The sequence below is a fragment of the Salvelinus fontinalis genome, unplaced genomic scaffold, assembly GCF_029448725.1.
Source record: "Salvelinus fontinalis isolate EN_2023a unplaced genomic scaffold, ASM2944872v1 scaffold_1200, whole genome shotgun sequence".
Taxonomy (NCBI): domain Eukaryota; kingdom Metazoa; phylum Chordata; class Actinopteri; order Salmoniformes; family Salmonidae; genus Salvelinus; species Salvelinus fontinalis.
Genome location: NW_026601409.1, coordinates 1 through 21331, shown reverse-complemented (window position 1 = coordinate 21331; position 21331 = coordinate 1). Strand labels below are relative to the sequence as shown.

The following is a 21331-nucleotide window of genomic DNA, read 5'->3' as shown; positions in this document are numbered from 1 at the left end:
GGCAGTAACATGTTTCCCTTCTCAGCTAGGACTCAGTCATTTGGGGCCCAGAGAGGGGAGACGTCAGAATGGAACATTGTCTTCATATGTGAAGGGATGGCGTGATTAAGGGGAAACCAAATATCTCTTGGCTCAACAATGTCTGTGCGCAAGTCACTACCCTCAGTGAGCGGGGAGAAGAGGTTTACTTGAGATGGGATCAAATTTATTTATATAGCTCTTCTTACATTAGCTGATATCTTAGTGCTGTACAGAAACCCAGCCTAAAACAGCAAGCAATGCAGGTGTAGAAGCACGGTGGCTAGGAAAACTCTCTAGAAAGGCCAAAACCTAGAGGAACCAGGCTGAGGGGTGGCCAGTCCTCTTCTGGCTGTGCCGGGTGGATTATAACAGAACATGGCCAAGATGTTCATAAATTATCAGCATGGTCAAATAATAATCACAATTATCGAGGGTGCAGCAAGTCATCACCTCGAGAGTAAATGTCAGTTGGCTTTTCATAGCCGATCATTAAGAGTATCTCTACCGCTCCTGCAATCTCTAGAGAGTTGAAAACAGCAGGTCTGGGACAGGTAGCACGTCCGTTGAACAGGTCAGGGTTCCATAGCCGCAGGCAGAATAGTTGAAACTGGAGCAGCAGCACGGCCAGGTGGACTGGAGACAGCAAGGAGTCATCATGCAAGGTAGTCCTGAGGCATGGTCCTAGGGCTCAGGTCCTCCGAGAGAAAGAGAAATAGAGAGAGCATACTTAAATTCACACAGGACACCGGCTAAGACAGGAGAAGGACTCCAGATATAACAAACTGACCCTAGCCCCCCGACACAAACTACTGCAGCATAAATACTGGAGGCTGAGACCGGAGGGGTCAGTTAACACTGTGGCCCCATCCGATGATACCCCCAGACAGGGCCAAACAGGAAGGATATAACCCCACCCACTTTGCCAAAGCACAGCCCCCACACCACTAGAGGGATATCTTCAACCACCAACTTACCATCCTGAGACAAGGCCGAGTATAGCCCACAAAGATCTCCGCCACGGCACAACCCAAGGGGGGGGCACCAACCCAGACAGGAAGATCACGTCAGTGACTCACCCCTCCTAGGGACGGCATGAAAGAGCACCAGTAAGCCAGTGACTCAGCCCCTGTAATAGGGTTAGAGGCAGAGAATCCCAGTGGAGAGAGGGGAACTGGCCAGGCAGAGACGGCAAGGGCGGTTCGTTGCTCCAGAGCCTTTCCGTTCACCTTCACACTCCTGGGCCAGACTACACACAATCATGTGACCCACTGAAGAGTTGAGTCTTCAGTAAAGACTTAAAAGTTGAGACCGAGTCTGCGTCTCTCATATGGGTAGGCAGACCATTCCATAAAAATTAAGCTCTATAGCAGAAAGCCCTGCCTCCAGCTGTTTGCTTAGAAATTCTAGGGACAATATGGAAGCCTGCGTCTTGTGACCGTAGCGTATGTGTAGGTATGTACGGCAGGACCAAATCGGAAAGAGGGCAAGCCCATGTAATCTTTTATAGGTTAGCAGTAAACCTTGAAATTAGCCCTTGCCTTAACAGGAAGCCAGTGTAGGGAGGCTAGCACTGGAGTAATATGATAACAATTTTGGGTTCAAGTCAGGATTCTAGCAGCCATATATAGCACTAACTGAAGTTTATTTTGTGCTTTATCCAGGTAGCCGGAAAGAAGTGTTATGCTGGTGAATGAGGACCCAAAAGCGACTTAACATAAACAGAGTCTTTATTCCAGTCTAAAACAAAACGGTACTCCTGGATATATCTTAGATGACACCTGCTCACACGCAGCATCTGATGAAGGCAAAAACACGACAGGGCGGAACCAGGACACAGAACAGCAAACCTCAAACAAAGATCCGACAAGGACAGAAGCGGAAAACAGAGGGAGAAATAGGAACTCTAATCAGAGGGCAAAATAGGGGACAGGTGTGAAAGATTAAATGAGGTAGTTTAGGAGAATGAGGAACAGCTGGGAGCAGGAACGGAACGATAGAGAGAGAGCGAGAGAGGAAGAGAGGGAGGGGAAGAGAGAGGGATAGAAAGAGGGAAAGAACCTACTAAGACCAGCAGAGGGAGACAAATGGAAGGGAAGCACAGGGACAAGACATGATAATCAAATGACAAAACATGACAGTACCCCCCCACTCACCGAGCGCCTCCTGGCGCACTCGAGGAGGAACCCTGGCGGCAACGGAGGAAATCATCAATCAACGAACGGTCCAGAACGTCCCGAGATGGAACCCAACTCCTCTCCTCAGGACCGTAACCCTCCCAATCCACTAAGTACTGGTGACCACGTCCCCGAGAACGCATGTCCATGATCTTCCGTACCTTGTAAATAGGTGCGCCCTCGACAAGGACGGGAGGGGAGGAGGGAAGACGAACGGGAGCGCGAAGAAAAGGCTTGACACAAGAGACATGGAAGACAGGGTGGACGCGACGAAGATGTGGCGGAAGAAGCAGTCGCACAGCGACAGGATTGACGACCTGAGAGACACGGAACGGACCAATGAACCGCGGAGTCAACTTGCGAGAAGCTGTCGTAAGGGGAAGGTTACGAGTGGAAAGCCACACTCTCTGACCGCGACAATACCTAGGACTCTTAATCCTACGTTTATTGGCGGCTCTCACAGTCTGCGCCCTGTAACGGCAAAGTGCAGACCTGACCCTCCTCCAAGTGCGCTCACAACGTTGGACAAAAGCCTGAGCGGAGGGAACGCTGGACTCGGCGAGCTGGGACGAGAACAGAGGAGGCTGGTACCCAAGACTACTCTGAAACGGAGATAGCCCGGTAGCAGACGAAGGAAGCGAGTTGTGAGCGTACTCAGCCCAGGGGAGCTGTTCTGCCCAAGACGCAGGGTTTCGAAACGAAAGGCTGCGTAAAATGCGACCAATCGACTGATTGGCCCTTTCTGCTTGACCGTTAGACTGTGGATGAAACCCGGAAGAGAGACTGACGGAAGCACCGATCAAACGACAGAACTCCCTCCAAAACTGTGACGTGAATTGCGGACCTCTGTCTGAAACGGCGTCTAACGGGAGGCCATGAATTCTGAACACATTCTCAATGATGATTTGTGCCGTCTCCTTAGCGGAAGGAAGCTTAGCGAGGGGAATGAAATGTGCCGCCTTAGAGAACCTATCGATAACCGTAAGAATCACAGTCTTCCCCGCAGACGAAGGCAGACCGGTAATAAAGTCTAAGGCGATGTGAGACCATGGTCGAGAAGGAATGGGAAGCGGTCTGAGACGACCGGCAGGAGGAGAGTTACCTGACTTAGTCTGCGCGCAGTCTGAACAAGCAGCCACGAAACGGCGCGTGTCCCGCTCCTGAGTAGGCCACCAAAACCGCTGGCGAATAGAAGCAAGCGTACCCCGAACACCGGGGTGGCCAGCTAACTTGGCAGAATGAGCCCACTGAAGAACAGCCAGACGAGTAGAGACAGGAACAAACAGAAGGTTACTAGGACAAGCGCGCGGCGACGCAGTGTGAGTGAGCGCTTGCTTTACCTGTCTCTCAATTCCCCAGACAGTCAACCCGACAACACGCCCTTCAGGGAGAATCCCCTCGGGGTCGGTAGAAACCACAGAAGAACTAAAGAGACGGGATAAGGCATCAGGCTTGGTGTTCTTATTTCCCGGGCGATAGGAAATCACGAACTCGAAACGAGCGAAAAACAACGCCCAACGAGCTTGACGTGCATTAAGTCGTTTGGCAGAACGGATGTACTCAAGGTTCTTATGGTCAGTCCAAACGACAAAAGGAACGGTCGCCCCCTCCAACCACTGTCGCCATTCGCCTATGGCTAAGCGGATAGCGAGCAGTTCGCGGTTACCCACATCATAGTTGCGTTCCGATGGCGACAGGCGATGAGAAAAGTAAGCGCAAGGATGAACCTTATCGTCAGACTGGAAGCGCTGGGACAGAATGGCTCCCACGCCCACCTCTGAAGCGTCAACCTCGACAATAAATTGTTTAGAGACGTCAGGAGTAACAAGGATAGGAGCGGATGTAAAACGCTTCTTGAGGAGATCAAAAGCTCCCTGGGCGGAACCGGACCACTTAAAGCAAGTCTTGACAGAAGTCAGAGCTGTGAGAGGGGCAGCCACTTGACCGAAATTACGAATGAAACGCCGATAGAAATTAGCGAAACCGAGAAAGCGCTGCAACTCGACACGTGACTTAGGAACGGGCCAATCGCTGACAGCCTGGACCTTAGCGGGATCCATCTGAATGCCTTCAGCGGAAATAACAGAACCAAGAAAAGTGACAGAGGAGACATGAAAGGCGCACTTCTCAGCCTTCACGTAGAGACAATTCTCTAAAAGGCGCTGGAGTACACGTCGAACGTGCTGAACATGAATCTCGAGTGACGGTGAAAAAATCAGGATATCGTCAAGGTAAACGAAAACAAAGATGTTCAGCATGTCTCTCAGTACATCATTAACTAATGCCTGAAAGACAGCTGGAGCATTAGCGAGACCGAACGGCAGAACCCGGTATTCAAAATGCCCTAACGGAGTGTTAAACGCCGTTTTCCACTCGTCCCCCTCTCTGATGCGTACGAGATGGTAAGCGTTACGAAGGTCCAACTTAGTAAAGAACCTGGCTCCCTGCAGCATCTCGAAGGCTGACGACATAAGGGGAAGCGGATAACGATTCTTAACCGTTATGTCATTCAGCCCTCGATAATCCACGCAGGGGCGCAGAGTACCGTCCTTCTTCTTAACAAAGAAAAACCCCGCTCCGGCGGGAGAGGAAGAAGGCACCACGGTACCGGCGTCGAGAGAAACAGACAGATAATCCTCGAGAGCCTTACGTTCGGGAGCCGACAGAGAGTATAGTCTACCCCGAGGGGGAGTGGTCCCCGGAAGGAGATCAATACAACAATCATACGACCGGTGAGGAGGAAGAGAGTTGGCTCTGGACCGACTGAAGACCGTGCGTAGATCATGATATTCCTCCGGCACTCCTGTCAAATCACCAGGTTCCTCCTGAGTAGAGGGGACACAAGAAACAGGAGGGATAGCAGACATTAAACACTTCACATGACAAGAAACGTTCCAGGATAGGATAGAATTACTAGACCAATTAATAGAAGGATTATGACATACTAGCCAGGGATGACCCAAAACAACAGGTGTAAAAGGTGAACGAAAAATCAAAAAGGAAATGGTCTCACTGTGGTTACCAGATACTGTGAGGGTTGAAGGTAGTGTCTCACATCTGATACTGGGGAGAGAACTACCATCTAAGGCGAACATGGGCGTGGGCCTCCCTAACTGTCTGAGAGGAATGTCATGTTTCCGAGCCCATGCTTCGTCCATAAAACAACCCTCAGCCCCAGAGTCTATCAAGGCACTGCAGGAAGCAGCCGAACCGGTCCAGCGTAGATGGACTGACAAGGTAGTACAGGATCTTGATGGAGAGACCTGAGTAGTAGCGCTCACCAGTAGCCCTCCGCTTACTGATGAGCTCTGGCTTTTACTGGACATGACATGACAAAATGTCCAGCAGAACCGCAATAGAGACAAAGGCGGTTGGTGATTCTCCGTTCCCTCTCCTTAGTCGAGATGCGAATACCTCCCAGCTGCATGGGCTCAGTCTCTGAGCTGATGGGAGAAGATGGTTGAGATGCGGAGAGGGGAAACACCGTTAACGCGAGCTCTCCTCCACGAGCTCGGTGACGAAGATCTACCCGTCGTTCTATGCGGATGGCGAGTGCAATCAAAGAGTCCAGGCTGGAAGGAACCTCCCGGGAGAGAATCTCATCCTTAACCTCAGCGTGAAGTCCCTCCAGAAAACGAGCGAGCAACGCCGGCTCGTTCCAGTCACTGGATGCAGCAAGAGTGCGAAACTCTATAGAGTAATCCGTTATGGATCGATCACCTTGACATAGGGAAGCCAGGACCCTGGAAGCCTCCTTCCCAAAAACTGAACGATCAAAAACCCGTATCATCTCCTCTTTAAAGCTCTGATAATCGTTAGTACACTCAGCCCTTGCCTCCCAGATAGCTGTGCCCCACTCCCGAGCCCGACCAGTAAGGAGTGATATGACGTAGGCGATCCGAGCTCTCTCTCGTGAGTATGTGTTGGGCTGGAGAGAAAACACAATATCACACTCGGGTGAGAAAGGAGCGGCACTCAGTGGGTTGCCCAGAGTAACATGGTGGGTTATTAACCCTAGGTTCCGAAGACTCGGAAGACCAGGAAGTAACAGGTGGCACGAGACGAAGACTCTGAAACTGTCCTGAGAGGTTGGAAACCTGAGCAGCCAGGGTCTCAACGGCATGACGAGCAGCAGACAATTCCTGCTCGTGTCTGCCGAGCATTGCTCCCTGGATCTCGATGGCAGTGTTGCGAGAATCCGTAGTCGCTGGGTCCATTGTGGTCGGATCTTTCTGTTATGCTGGTGAATGAGGACCCAAAAGCGACTTAACATAAACAGAGTCTTTATTCCAGTCTAAAACAAAACGGTACTCCTGGATATATCTTAGATGACACCTGCTCACACGCAGCATCTGATGAAGGCAAAAACACGACAGGGCGGAACCAGGACACAGAACAGCAAACCTCAAACAAAGATCCGACAAGGACAGAAGCGGAAAACAGAGGGAGAAATAGGAACTCTAATCAGAGGGCAAAATAGGGGACAGGTGTGAAAGATTAAATGAGGTAGTTTAGGAGAATGAGGAACAGCTGGGAGCAGGAACGGAACGATAGAGAGAGAGCGAGAGAGGAAGAGAGGGAGGGGAAGAGAGAGGGATAGAAAGAGGGAAAGAACCTACTAAGACCAGCAGAGGGAGACAAATGGAAGGGAAGCACAGGGACAAGACATGATAATCAAATGACAAAACATGACAAGAAGAGCATTGCAGTAGTCTAACCTAGAAGTAACAAAAGCATGGATTACTTTTTCTGCATCATTTTTGGACAGAAAGTTTCTGATTTTTGCAATGTTACGTAGATGGAAAAAAGCTGTCCTTGAAACAGTCTTGATATGTTCGTCAAAACAGAGATCAGGGTCCAGAGTAACGCCGAGGTCCTTCAGTTTTATTTGAGACGACTTTACAACCATCAAAATTAATTTTCAGATTCAACAGAAGATCTCTTTGTTTCTTGGGACCTAGAACAAGCATCTCTGTTATGTCCGAGTTTAAAAGTAGAACGTTTGGAGCCATCCACTTCCTTATGTCTGAAAAAAAGGCTTCTAGTGAGGGGAATTTTGGGGCTTCCATGTTTCATTGAAATGTTTCATTGAAATGTACAGCTGTGTGTCATCCGCATAGCAGTGAAAGTTAACATTATGCTTTCGAATGACATCCCCAAGAGGTAAAATATACAGTGAAAACAATAGTGGTCCATTACGGTACATTGAGGAACACCGAAATGTACAGTTGATTTGTCAGAGCACATATGGTGTGCATTAGAAGACGAGGTGGGGAGAGAGGTAAGAACAGCGGCAGATAGCATATGATTCATGAATGACAGTGCTACCCTAATATTCTCTCAGTTCATCACAATTGCGCTGTCGGGACTGGATTCCTCTCACATCAAAACATACCTGCAGACGAGAGAGCATGATTAAGCCTCTTTTTTTGTCTAACACGGTCAGTCATCTTAAATCAGGAGGTGAAATGCAAAACTGACCTTGGATCATTAACTCTGGGGTTTCAATGTAATAATACTTCCTGACTCAACCAAGTGACATCTCACCTATGATCAGGCTGTGCCCTCTGTCAGCCAGTTCAGATGCGGGAGAGGTTCAACAAAACAGCTGATATAACCTAGAGGATTTAGGGGGAGAGGGATGACGTGAGTGGCTACAGAGTACCTTCAGCTGAAAAACAGACCCACGAGGACAAACAATAGAAGATAATGCCAATAGGTGTCTCACCACTTGGTTATTGCAAGGCTAACCCATGACTTAGCAGCAACAGATAGTCCAGTGAAAATGGCTGTAAATCTGAAAATTAGCAGCTGACATCTTAAGTTTTTTTTTTTTTAATTCATGCATGTGAGACAAGACAGGCAGAGATGGAGAAAAATAACACAGAACAGTTTAATTACCTCTGGTTAGGGACACTTTGCCAGCAATAAAGCTTCCACGGCCTGGTCCTCACACAGTGAACATCTGGCAATATCTACATTTTCGACCCCCTTGGTCAGCTCGCTCTCTGAAAGTAAAGAAAACAATAACTGAGATATGACCGTTATATCTAAAGCGGCACATGTCATTTTTTAGGATACGTCAATACAGCCCAGTGCTGCTTACCTGAGATGCCATCTTCGTAGGTGTCCGCTTTGACCTCCTTTTCTGTCGGGGAAAAAATTGCTGTCAGAACAATTATTTTGACAAAAAGTAACAAATGCACCCCCATAGCATATAACAAATTGCCTGTAAATAACCACACCTTCATACAAGCGTGCTACTATTTTTTGAAATAACAAAAAAAAAAAATTATTGTTGGAAGATATGGGTATGGTGAATTATTTCAACCATAAAACACCTAATGTGGTACACACAATTAATAATATAAAAATAACTGATTATCTCAAAATGGAAAAATTGTCACATACCGTAATTTCCGGACTATAAGCCGCTACTTTTTCCCACGCTTTGAACCTCGCGGCTTATACAATGACGCGGCTAATTTATCGTTTTTTCCCGCTTCCACAAGATTCATGCCGCCAAAAAACTGAGCACCGTCACATAATGTGACGTGAATCGAGCGCGCTCAAACTTCCCATCATTCTGATTATGATAGTCATTTTGTCACCCTCATCATGGCAAAGACACGGAGAAATGCATATGGTGCAGCTTTCAAGTTGAAGGCGATCGATCTGGCTGTCGGAAAAGAAATAGAGCTGCTGCACGGGAGCTTGGCCTTAATGAGTTGATGATAAGATGTTGGAAACAGCAGCGTGAGGAACTGACTCAGTGCAAAAAGACAACAAAAGCTTTCAGAGGGAAGAAAAGCAGATGGCCCGAACTAGAAAATGAGCTTGAAGACTGGGTCAACACACAGAGAGCAGACTGCCGAGGTGTTTCAACTGTGCAGATCCGACTGAAAGCCAAAACAATCGCCACCGCAATGAAGTTTGAGGATTTTAGAGGTGGACCATCGTGGTGTCTAAGATTTATGGCCTGTCCATCAGGGTATGGACGAGTCTGTGTCAGCAGCTCCCTCCCGACTACGAGGAAAACGTTTCAAACTTCCGCAAATTCACTGATGCAAAGATAGCGGAGCATTCCATCGGCCCGCACAACATCATAAATATGAATGAGGTTCCTCTGACGTTTGACCTGCCTCTCACTCGGACTGTCAACAGGAAAGGCGAATCATCCGTCACGCTGAAAACAACTGGGCATGAAAAAACGCACTTCACCTGTGTTCTGAGCTGCACGGCATCGGGAGAAAAGCTTCCACCGATGTTGATTTTCAAACGCATGACGATGCCAAAAGAAAAATCCAGAGAGGAATTGTTGTGAAAGTCAACAAGAAAGGATGGATGACGGAAGGCCTAATGCATGAATGGCATACGGGGTGTTACGGCAAGCGACCGGGAGGATTCTTTCACAAGAACAAGGCATTGCTCGTGTTGGACAGCATGAGGGCCCACATAAAAGATTCTGTGAAAGAAGCCATCAAGAGGACAAACTCAATTCCAGCTGTGATTCCTGGGGGCACAACAAAGTATTTGCAGCCACTCGACATCAGTGTAAATCGTGCATTTAAGGTGGCGCTCCATGTTCAGTGGGAGGCTTGGATGACAAGTGGGGAGAAATCCTTCACTAAAACAGGCCGCATGCGAAGAGCAACTTATGGTCAAGTCTGCCAGTGGGTCCTGACAGCGTGGAGCATTGTCAAAAAATCCACTATCATCAACGGGTTTCGAAAGGCTGGACTGCTGCGTGTTGAAGAGGGCAGCATGAGCTCAGCGGGGAATTTGCCTTCGGATGAAAGTGACGAGAGCGACAATGAAAACGATCAAACATCGGATGAAGCAATTCTGAGGCTATTCAACTCCGACACTGAAGGAGATGACTTCAGTGGTTTCAGTGCACAGGAGGAAGATAGTGACCAATGACTTTCTTGGTAGGCTACTGTTTACTGCTATTTTTTAAATTTTTGTTACAAGCCGTGTTTCGTTAAAGCCTATTTATTTTTGTTACAAGCCGTGTTTCGTTAAAGCCTATTTATTTTTGTTACAAGCCGTTTTTCGTTTAAAGGCTGTGTAAAGTTCATTTGTTTCAATGTACCGGTAGGTACCTGCGGCTTATAGACATGTGCGGCTTATTTATGTACAAAATACATATATTTTTTAAATTCAGTGGGTGCGGCTTATATTCAGGTGCGCTTAATAGTCCAGAAATTACGGTATATGGTTCTTCGTCTGTAGGATTCATTTACTTACTGTACAGACAAGTATATTTTATGCACATATTATTTTTTTTACAATTTTTTTTAATGTATTCCATAGACAGAACAAAATATATTTAGATGCATTTTGAATTTCTAATTGTCAATATTTTATTTTCTGTGTCACGTGTTCATGCCCATTTATGTACATCCTGTGTATGTTACCCTTCCAATGAGCTTATCGTATAAACTACAACGCGAAAACTACGGTTTACCTCACTTTGAATCATGTTAGCACAGGTAACAGCCGTTTACAGTCTTTCTTTAGTTTTTCATTCGTACTCTTCCCAATTCACTTAAACTATATTTATTTATTTCCCATGGGCTTCACCAGAGTACCCCCTAGTGGCTGGAATACAACTGTATTAAGCCCCTTACAACACCTCCCTGCAAAAACGAAATGTTGTCCCAGTTGCAGCCTTGTTTTGCACGCTTTGTACAAAATAATAAAATGCAGTACTACAGGATATTTCTTAAAGTAGCTCTTTATTAGCTAGCTATAACTGGAATGTTCACGTATCGCCAACCAGCATCAAACTGACCATGACCTAACCATTTGGGTGGTCTTAACCAATCATAGCACAGTATGATATGGCGGTAAAATGCATCCAATTATAATTCAGTATGTTTACACATATGAATATTACAGTATCCAAACTGATATGACATTTTTAGTTGGCTGGATAACCTGCTGACTACCCACAGACGTCCAGAGCGGAGTCTGTCGGTTCCATCTCCCAGCACCAGCGCTCCGATGCCCATGGAGCTGGGAGGTGCTGCGCTCAGGGAGACCGGAGGAGGTTCCTTCACGTGCACCATCTGTGGCCGCAGAGGTCACACTGCCGGTCGGTGCCGGGTTGGGTCCTCTGGGGGTCGAGGCAGCAAGCAGGGCACTCTGGCGTCACCCCAGGTTAGCCGGCACCATTCTTACCCAGAGCCCTCTGTTGCACACATGTTTTTGTATGTTACTTTTCCTGAGTTTTCCCCGCATTCCCAGCATAAAGCATTCATCGATTCAGGCGCGGCTGGGAATTTTATAGACAGATCATTTGCCCATAGTTTAGGGATCCCCATTGTTCCAGTGGCTATGCCCTTCCCAGTTCACGCCTTAGTCGACCAATATGGTCAGGGTTGATTAGGGAGGCCACCGTTTCCGCTCAGTCTCTTCCTCGTTGACTCTCCTGCGTTTCCCGTGGTGCTAGACCTACCCTGGTTAGCCTGTCATGACCCCACTGTTTCATGGCAACGAAGGGCTCTCACGGGATGGTCGCGGGGAGGTGTCTAGGGGTTTCCGTTGGTGCTACTACGGTGGAAACCCCAGACCAGGTCTCCACCGTGCGCAATCTCCCCGAATATTCTGTTTTGGCTCTCGCCTTCTCCAAAAAGAAGGCAACTCAATTACCACCTCATCGTTGCAGGGATTGTGCGATACATCTCCCGGTAGACGCTGCACTTCCCAGGAGTCACGTGTATCCCCTGTCACAGGCGGCGGCTATGGAAACATTTTTTCCGAATATCTGCATCAGGGGTACATTCGGTCCTCGACTTCACCCGCCTCCTCAAGTTTCTTTTTTGTGAAGAAGAAGGAGGGAGGTCTGCGCCCGTTTATTGCCTATCGAGCCCTAAACCAGATCACTGTGAAGTACAGTTACCCGCTACCTCTCATAGCCACAGCGATTGAGTCAATGCACGGGGTGTGCTTCTTCACCAAACTAGATCTCAGGAGTGCTTACAACCTGGTGCGTTTCCGGGGGGGAGACGAGTGGAAGACGGCGTTCAGTACTACGTCAGGGCATTATGAGTACCTCGTCATGCCGGACGGGTTGATGAATGCTCCATCAGTCTTCCAAGCCTTTGTAGACAACATTTTCAGGGACCTGTACGGGCAGGTGTAGTGGTGTAAATCGATGACATTCTGATATACTCATCTGCACGCGCGGAGCATATGTCCCTGGTGTGCAGGCTGCTTGGTCGACTGTTGGAGCATGACCTGTACGTCAAGATTGAGAAATGCCTGTTCTTCCAGCAGTCTGTCTCCTTCCTAGGGTACCGCATTTCCACCTCTGGGGTGGAGATGGAGAGTGACCACATTTCAGCCGCGCGTAATTGGCCGACTCCCAACACGGTAAAGGAGGTGCAGCGGTTTCTAGGGTTTGACAATTACTACCGGAGGTTTATCAGGGGTTTTGGTCAGGTAGCGGCTCCCATTACCTCACTGCTGAATGGGGGCCCGGTACGTCTGCAGTGGTCGGCTGCTGAGGTGGACAGGGCTTTTGGTCACCTAAGGGCTCTGTTTACCTCGGATCCCGTGCTGGCCCATCCGGATCCCTCTTTGGCGTTCACAGTGGAGGTGGACCAAGGCTGGGATAGGAGCCGTGCTCTCTCAGCGCTCGGGTACGCCACCGAAGCTCCACCCCTGTGCCTTCTTCTCGAGGAAGCTCAGCCCGGCAGAGCGAAACTATGACGTGGGGGACCGGGAGCTGTTGGCTGTCATCAAGGCTTTGAAGGCGTGGAGACATTGGCTTGAGGGGGCAAAACACCCTTTTCTCATCTGAACTGACCACTACAATCTGGAGTACATCCAGGCAGCGAGGAGACTGAATCCTCTCCAGGCAAGGTGGGCCATGTTTTTCACCCGTTTTGTTTTCACCCTTTTGTACAGACCAGGTTCCCAGAATGTCAAGGCAGACGCACTGTCCTGGCTGTATGACACAGAGGAGCGGCCCATGGAACCCACCCCCATACTCCCGGCCTCCTGCTTGGTGGCGCTGGTAGTATGGAGCTGGACGTGGACATTGAGCAGGCGTTATGGGCAGGGCCCGCTCCTCTCCAGTGTCCCGCTTGGCGTCTGTACGTTCCGTCTGCTGTCCGTGACTGGCTGACCTATTGGGCTCACACGTCACCCTCCTCTGGTCATCCAGGTATCAGTCAGACAGTGCGCTGTTTGATTGGGAAGTACTGGTGGCCCACCTTGGCTAAGGACGTGAGGGTTTATGTTTCCTTCTGCTCGGTGTGCGCCCAGTGTAAGGCTCCTAGGCACCTGCCCAGAGGTAAGTTACACCCCTTACCCGTTCCACAACGGCCATGGTCTCACCTGTCTATAAATTTTCTCACAGATCTCCCCCTCACAGGGTAACACCACGATCCTGGTCAGGGTTGACCGTTTCTCCAAGTCCTGCCATCTCCTTCCTCTGCCCGTTCTCCCTACGGCCCTACAGACTGCCGAGGCCTTGTTCACTCATGTCTTCCGGCACTACGGGGTGGGTGAGGATACAGTGTATGACCGAGGTCCCCAGTTCACGTCGAGGGTCTGGAGAGCGTTCATGGAGCGTCTGGGGGTCTCGATCGGCCTTACCTCAGGTTTTCACCCCGAGAGTAACGGGCAGGTGGAGAGAGTTAACCAGCATGTGGGTAGGTTTCTGCGGTCTTGTTGCCAGGACCGGCCGGGGGAGTGGGCGGCGTTCGTGCCCTGGGCAGAGATGGCCCAGAACTCGCTTCGCCACTCCTCCACTAACCTCTCCCCCTTCCAGTGCGTACTGGGGTATCAGCCGGTTCTGGCTCCTTGGCATCAGAGTCAGACCGAGGCTCCTGCGGTGGATGACTGGTTCCGGCGCGCGGAGGTGACATGGGACGCCTCCCATGTTCACCTTCAGCGCGCCGTGCTGCGCCAGAAAGCCAGCGCAGACCGCCACCGCAGTGAGGTCCCGGTGCCAGGTCTGGCTCTCGACCCGAAACCTGCCCCTCCGCCTGCCCTGCAGGAAGCTGGGTCCGCGGTTTGTGGGGCCGTTTAAAGTCCTGGGGATACTGAACAAGGTGTGTTACAGGTTACAGCTCCCACTCGATTACCGTATTAACCCCTCAATCCATGTGTGTCTCTTCAGGCCGGTGGTGGCTGGTCCGCTCCAGGGGTCTGAGGTGCGGGTGGTTCCTCTGCCCCCTCTGGACATCGAGGGGGACCCGGCGTATGCCGTTCGCTCCATGCTGGATTCGAGGCATCGGGCGAGGGGCCTTCAGTAACTCGTGGAGTGGGAGGGGTACGGTCCGGGGGAGAGATGCTGGGTTCTGGTGGAGGATGTGTTGGACAATTCAATGATGCAGGAGTTCCACCGTCTCCGTCCGGATCGCCCTGCACCTCGCCTTGCTGGTCGTCCCCGAGGCCGGTGTCGGCGTGCTGCTGGAGCCCCGCGTCAAGGGAGGGGGGTACTGTCACGACTTCCGCCGAAGTTGGTTGGCGTTCAACGTCACCGGTCTTCTAGCAATCGCCAATCCACCTATCATTTTCCATTTGTTTTGTCTTGTTTTCCCACACACCTGGTTTACATTCCCTCATTACTTGACGTGTAAATAACCCTCTGTTCCCCCCATGTCTGTGTGTGGAATTGTTTGTTGTAAAGTGTATGTGCACTTTAGACTGGTTTGCGATGGATTATTTCAACCCATATTTTGTTGTTCTGGGAGCCGTTGGTTTTTTCCTCATTAAACTGCTTCGGTCATTACCCAGTTCTGCTCTCCTGTGCCTGACTTCCCTGCAGCCCGTTACGCACCTCTTACAAGATCAATATCTTAGGTTTTGTACCATTGATTTTTCCAAGCGCTGGGATGCGCAGAACTTAGAACGCGCAGAACTTAGAACGCGGAGGTAATGAAATGCCAAGGAAATGGCACAGAAAGTTTGGACTGGTCTCTCCATAAAAGTCAACCTAACCCTAACCCTAACCCTAACCAATACATGGATTTGACAGTCAAACTATTAGTTAAATAGCAGTCAACTGTTGTTATTCTAGAGCACATATGTCAGAGTCAAGGCCCGCGGGAAGGTTTTTTACGGCCCCTGGGATGATCTTGATTTATTATTAGAACCGGCCCGCAGACCGCAGCAAGCCGGCAGCCCGCAGATCTTTTACACGCACCAATACTACATTTCCCACAATGCAACGGTGACGCACCGAGCAGTAGGCTGCTTCATTTCAATATTTATTGGCACAGCAGTCGTCAGCATCACAGTAAAATTAACTTTCAGATACCCATCAAAAATGGCAAAACGGAAGGTGGACACTGAGAACCGGGGGTTTCAAACAAGGTGGGAGTCGGAGTATATGTTCACGGAGGTAGCTGGAAAACCTGTGTGTCTTCTGTGTGGAGAAAGTGTGGCGGTACTGAAAGAGTATAATCTGAGACGACATTATGAAACGAAACACGCGGACAAAAACAAGAATATGGACATGGAACAAAGGCTACAAAAGGCAGAGGAATTAAAACGAGGCCTCAAATCTCGACAGGCTCTGTTCAAAAAAGCCAAATCACAAGGCCAGGCTGCTGTCAAGGCCAGTTTTATTTTGGCAGAAGAGATCGCTAAATCAGCCCGGCCATTTACGGAGGGGGATTTCATCAAAAACTGCATGATTAAAGTTTGTGACGAAGTTTGCCCAGAAAAAAGGCAACTCTTTTTAAATGTGAGTCTGAGCAGAAACACCATTGCCGAGAGAGTAGACCAGTTGTCCATCAATCTAAAAGAGCAGCTTGTGAAAAAGGGAAAAGATTTCATTGCATATTCCTTGGCTGTGGATGAGAGCACCGACATTTCTGACATTGCCCAGTTGTCAATTTTCATCCGCGGAGTGGACTCCAGCCTAAGCGTGACAGAGGAGTTTTTGGCTTTACGTCCTATGCATGGCACAACTACGGGGCATGATTTGTATGAAGAGGTGTCAAGATGTGTAAATGAGATGGAGCTGCCTTGGGAAAAACTCGTGGGTTTGACAACCGACGGAGCACCTGCGATGTGTGGACACAGGAGCGGACTGGTGGCGAAGATACGGGAAAAGATGCAAGAGGAAAACGCGACAGGTGAGCTGACAGCTTATCATTGTATCATACACCAGGAAGCGTTGTGCGGTAAAGCCTTGAAAATGGAGCATGTAATGAGCATCATCACGCGCACAGTTAACCTTATCAGAGCCAAAGGTTTGAATCACCGCCAGTTCAAGGCATTTCTGACGGAGTTAGAAACGGAGCATGGTGATTTGCCTTATCACACAGAGGTGCGATGGCTAAGCCAGGGAAAGGTGCTTCAAAGATGTTTCGAGCTTCGTGAGGAGATTTGTCTGTTCTTGGACAGCAAAGGGAAAGACACAACACAACTCCGAGACGAAATGTTTCTGTGTGAAATGGCTTTTCTGTGTGACATTACGAGTCATCTGAATGCAATGAACTTGCAGCTGCAGGGTCGGGATCATGTCATCTCTGATATGTACAGTACAGTGAAGGCATTTAAAACCAAACTGACTCTGTGGGAGACGCAGATGCGGAAAGAAAATTTGAGCCACTTTCCCAGCTGCCAGACCATGAAAGAGAAGCTCTCTACCAGTGCGTTCCCGAGCGCACAGTTGGCTGATAAAATAGGTATGCTTGCCGCTGACTTTCGACGCCGATTTGCTGACTTTGAAGCACAAAAAAGCAGGTTGGAACTGCTCGGTAACCCATTTGCTGTTGACGTGGAAAGCTCACCACCAAACCTCCAAATGGAGTTGATTGACCTCCAATGCAATGATGCACTGAGGGCAAAATATGCGGCAGTGGGTGCTGCGGAGTTCGCCCGTTTCCTCCCCGACACAATGCCCCAGCTGCGCATCCAGGCTGCTCAAACGTTGTCTATGTTTGGCAGCACATACCTGTGTGAACAACTGTTTTCTTTGATGAACCTGAACAAAACATCACACAGAAGTCGACTTACTGCTGAACACCTCCACTCAATTCTGAGGATTTCCTCAGCTCAGAGCCTTACCCCGAACATTGATGAACTTGTGGAAAAGATGGGACACCACCAAGTATCACCCTCAACCTCAAACAAGTGAACATTACTGTGCAATCACATATTTAGAGTTTTTACTCAGTTCAAGTTTAAAAGTTAAAGTTTAATATTTGTTTTCACTGCATGTTACTTCTCCTTAAACAAAGTGTTGTTTTTGATTAATAGATTTTTGCACTTTATTTTATTGTATTTCAATCCAATTATATTTTAAAAATATTTCAGTTGAGTGGATGATAGAAAATTGCTATTATTGTTTTTTTCTTTGAAGTAAATTTAGCCCACTTTTGCTAAAATAGAAAATATAGGCTACTGATGGTGCCTTGAATACCGGTTTCTTTCATTTAATGTTCATGTTATGGGGATTTTTATATAAAGGAAATTTGTCTTTTGTGTCTGTTGAAAATTAAAGATTACTGACAGAGCCATAAGAAAATATTGCTTTATTTATCTGATCATATTGGAATATATTTGTTAGGTTTTCAGTAGGTTCAATTAGGTTCACTAGACTATATGCGTCATTTAAAATTTTTTCAATGAACATTCGAACAGTCCGGCCCTCGGCTTGTAGCTAAATTTTTTATTTGGCCCTCCGTCCATTTGACTTTGACACCCCTGTTCTAGAGGGTCGTGATTCGTTTAGGTTAACTAACAAAAAAAGTTGTCTGGTCCCTTTTCCATGATGGAAGCCTCCCAAAATCAACATCCAACATTCCAAAACATAGATATAAGCCTTCAAGTACTCATCTAACCAACTACTTCAGTGTCAGCCAGGCCCCTTGTCGCCCCCCAGGCGCCCTGAAACCCAACCCCCATAAGAAGAAGCCCAAATACGACCTGCCCTTGCCCAGTATACATACAAGGTCAGGGGGACAACACTGGTTTTTCGTCTTGTAGTTAAACTTGTTTTATACACAATTTAAAGGGATAGTTCATCCCAATTACAAAATTACTTAAGTTGAGTTTACATTTCATCCAATGCATCCAAAGTGTACATTAGTCTTTCCTGGTTCATAACATATTTTTTGGTCCCTTTCAGATCACAGCCATGTGTGGGCGTCAGGATTGTAAGAGACATGAATTATATGTGAGATTCAGTGAACAAGGCTGGAAGGTGAGATTCTATCTCTCTTAACTACTCATTGTACTGAATAGATAATCATGAGCTAATATTTTACCATCTTATTTGCTGTAACACACAGTATTTTTAGGGAAGCAAGGCATTTGTGTAGGATGTGCATTGTAGAGTATGTTCTTTGGATTCTTTATAATGTATTTCTCATTGAAAGAGTCTATTCTAGTCATTCATCTAATCTTGTCATTCTATTTCTATGGTATTTCTCTCCGTTAGGACTGGGTATTGGCTCCTACCTGTTAGTCTGCCTTCTACTGTGATGGAGAATGCCTCTACCCTCTGTGTTCCTGCATGAACTCCACCACCCACACTATGATCCAACTAGTGGTCAGTATGCACTACTACACCCTCTCTCACATGAACGCTAACATTACTGGTTTCAGTGGGAAAGATGGTAAATGGTTCAGACATTAATGGCAAATATAAAAAACTAAGATACCCAAGTTACCGGAGTCTACAATGGCAGACTGTTAATGTAGAGTAGGGATAGGGAGAAGTAACATTCAAGACTGAAGCAATTACCCCCTCTAGTGGTAAACGTTATACTGTACCAGGTTACTACACACACTGATAATACAAAACATTGAGGACACATGCTCTTTCCATGACAGACTGACCAAGTGAAAGCTATGACCCCTTATTGATGTCACTTGTTGAATCCACTTCAATCAGTGTAGATGAAGGGGAGTTAAAGAAAGATTTTAAAACCTTGAGAGAATTGAGACATGAATTGTGTGTGTCATTCAGAGGGTGATTCGACAAGACAAAAGATTTAAGTGCCTTTGAACGGGGTATGGTAGTAGGTGCCAGGCGCACCGGGTTAAGTGTGTCAAGAACTGCAACACTGCTGTTTTTTTCATGCTCAACAGCTTCCCATGTGTATCAAGAATGGTCCACCAGGCAAAGGACGTCCAGCCAACCTGACACAACATGGGCCAGCATCCTTGTGGAACGCTTAGTGCAGCTTGTAGAGTCCATGCCCCGATGAATTGAGGCTGTTCTGAGGGAAAAAGGGTGTGCAACTCAATATTAGGAAGACGTTCCTACTGTTTCTTGCACTCAAGTGTATGTAGTCCTACATGTTTTTAAATAGTACAGTATCACAAACCACAGTACAAAACCATATAAAAAGTGTGGGCCTGTAGTATCTGTAAATCAACTAAACATTGTTTTTTTATTTCCATATGCAGATAATAAAGCATCATTGTTCATGTAATAATCTAATATTAGCATTATACCTCTAGGAAGAGGAAATGGTCATAAAATCAAATAGATGAAAAGACGGAAACAAAAATGTTTTTGAACTACAACTTATTTTATTTAAAAATGTCAAATTCAATGCAAAGTAATGTAGTGCATTGGTGTCTGGATCCCTCTTGGGTGGCAAAGTGTCACAAGAATCCTGTGGGGAGAGAAAACAAGAGAATACATTAAATTAATGGGTGTTAACTAATCAGGGATCAACAAAGCAAGTCCTTAATTCCTTCAAAAGAGAGAGAGAAGGAGAAAGGAGTATGGTCCCTGCAGTAGGACTACATGCTGGCCATGAGGTTCTCCAAGTGGTACTCCAGGAGGCTGGAGAGCTCCGTGACCAGAGACTCTGGGTTAAAGTACCAGGCCAGCTGCTGGCCAAACATGTCATCTAGCAGAGCCATCAGCCCACCCTGAAGAGAACACCACACAACACATAGAAAATGGCTCTAAGTTACTAGCTTATCAAGAGGAGAGAAACAATTAGAAATACTCCCCCTAAAATGACATTGGAACCTGGTTAACCATGAATAAGGAAGTACACTAAGAATATGGAAGTAAACAGGAAGTAACCTCTTGACTCTTACATTGAGCAGCAGCAGGTATCTGTCAGCCTCTGGCTCCATGTTGGCAGCAGTGGGCAGGAAGGAGTACAGGAGAGCGTACAGACGCTCCAGAAACCCACCGGGGTGCTAAAGGAAACAAAGGAGGAGAAAAGAGGAGAGAATAGAAGAGAAGAGGAATTTAAGTGAAACTGCTAATAGATATCAAAACATGTACCAGTGAGATGCTACTTACCACCATCAGGGACTTCTGAGCTGTCATCATCCCAAACAGCACCAGCTCAAAAACAACATCTATCATTTTCACATGATGGATCTAGAACAAGAAAACACATTTGGAGAAAATAGGAATGATTTCATATAGATCAGCTACTGTGATGTATAAAAGACATGCATGTGGAAGAACTCAGTGAGACTTGAAAGAGTTAATGAACTCACCTTTGCCTCAGCCAGCTCCCTCTCAATGTCATTCCGCTTGGAGGGGTCACTCAGGTAGTCCACAAAGTCGTTATAAGTACGGATGAACTTGGCCTCGTCCTATGACAAAGAAAAGAGCATCTTAGTGAACAGAACACATTTCCCCTCAGGGACACTCTCTTTCCCTTGAAAGAGAATGAATTTGTTACCATGTGGTTGGCCTGAACCAGTGCGCCCAGGAGGACCTTTCCCGCCACAAACAGATGGTTCCTGCTCAGGGTGGAACCAAGCAGGGTCTAGGGAAGAGGGAAGAGTTAGGGTGAGGCATCTTCCTCTAGGAGACAGAACAAGAAGTCACAGAGAGAAAAAGAAAAGTGGGTCCACTCACAGTGAAGGCCTGGCGCAGGGAGACGAGCCTCAGGGCGATGTCCTCCACTCTCTTGGTGGTAGTTAGTTTTGATGTCTTCACTATTATTCAACAATGTAGAAAATAGCATTTTCTTCTTTGACGCACCTTAAGTCTAAACTTCTTTACAGTGAAAAGATCTTGATTGGTGATCTCAACTAGTGTTGGTTAAAGCCGGTGTCTGATGATTTAAAAAATGTTTTGTAATTCTATGAATCTTACCCAGTTGATTAACTCACACACTCGCCCAAATCTTAAATGCTCAGATAAATCTACCCTGATTGATTTGATATTAACAAAT

General features: G+C 47.5%; 1 long non-coding RNA gene across 2 annotated transcripts; it reads right to left on the bottom strand.

Moving 5' to 3' along the window:
• Positions 1-7223: 7223 nt before the first annotated feature.
• LOC129848817 (uncharacterized) lies at positions 7224-8230 on the bottom strand. 2 transcript variants are annotated; one of them, XR_008758568.1, is made up of 3 exons: positions 7924-8055; positions 7743-7813; positions 7224-7590 (listed from the first exon to the last, which is right to left on the bottom strand). It is a non-coding gene; the product is annotated as an uncharacterized LOC129848817 (long non-coding RNA). The 2 variants fall into 2 exon arrangements; XR_008758567.1 differs by lacking the exon at positions 7924-8055 and adding an exon at positions 8097-8230 and having other exon boundaries at positions 7225-7590.
• Positions 8231-21331: the final 13101 nt, after the last annotated feature.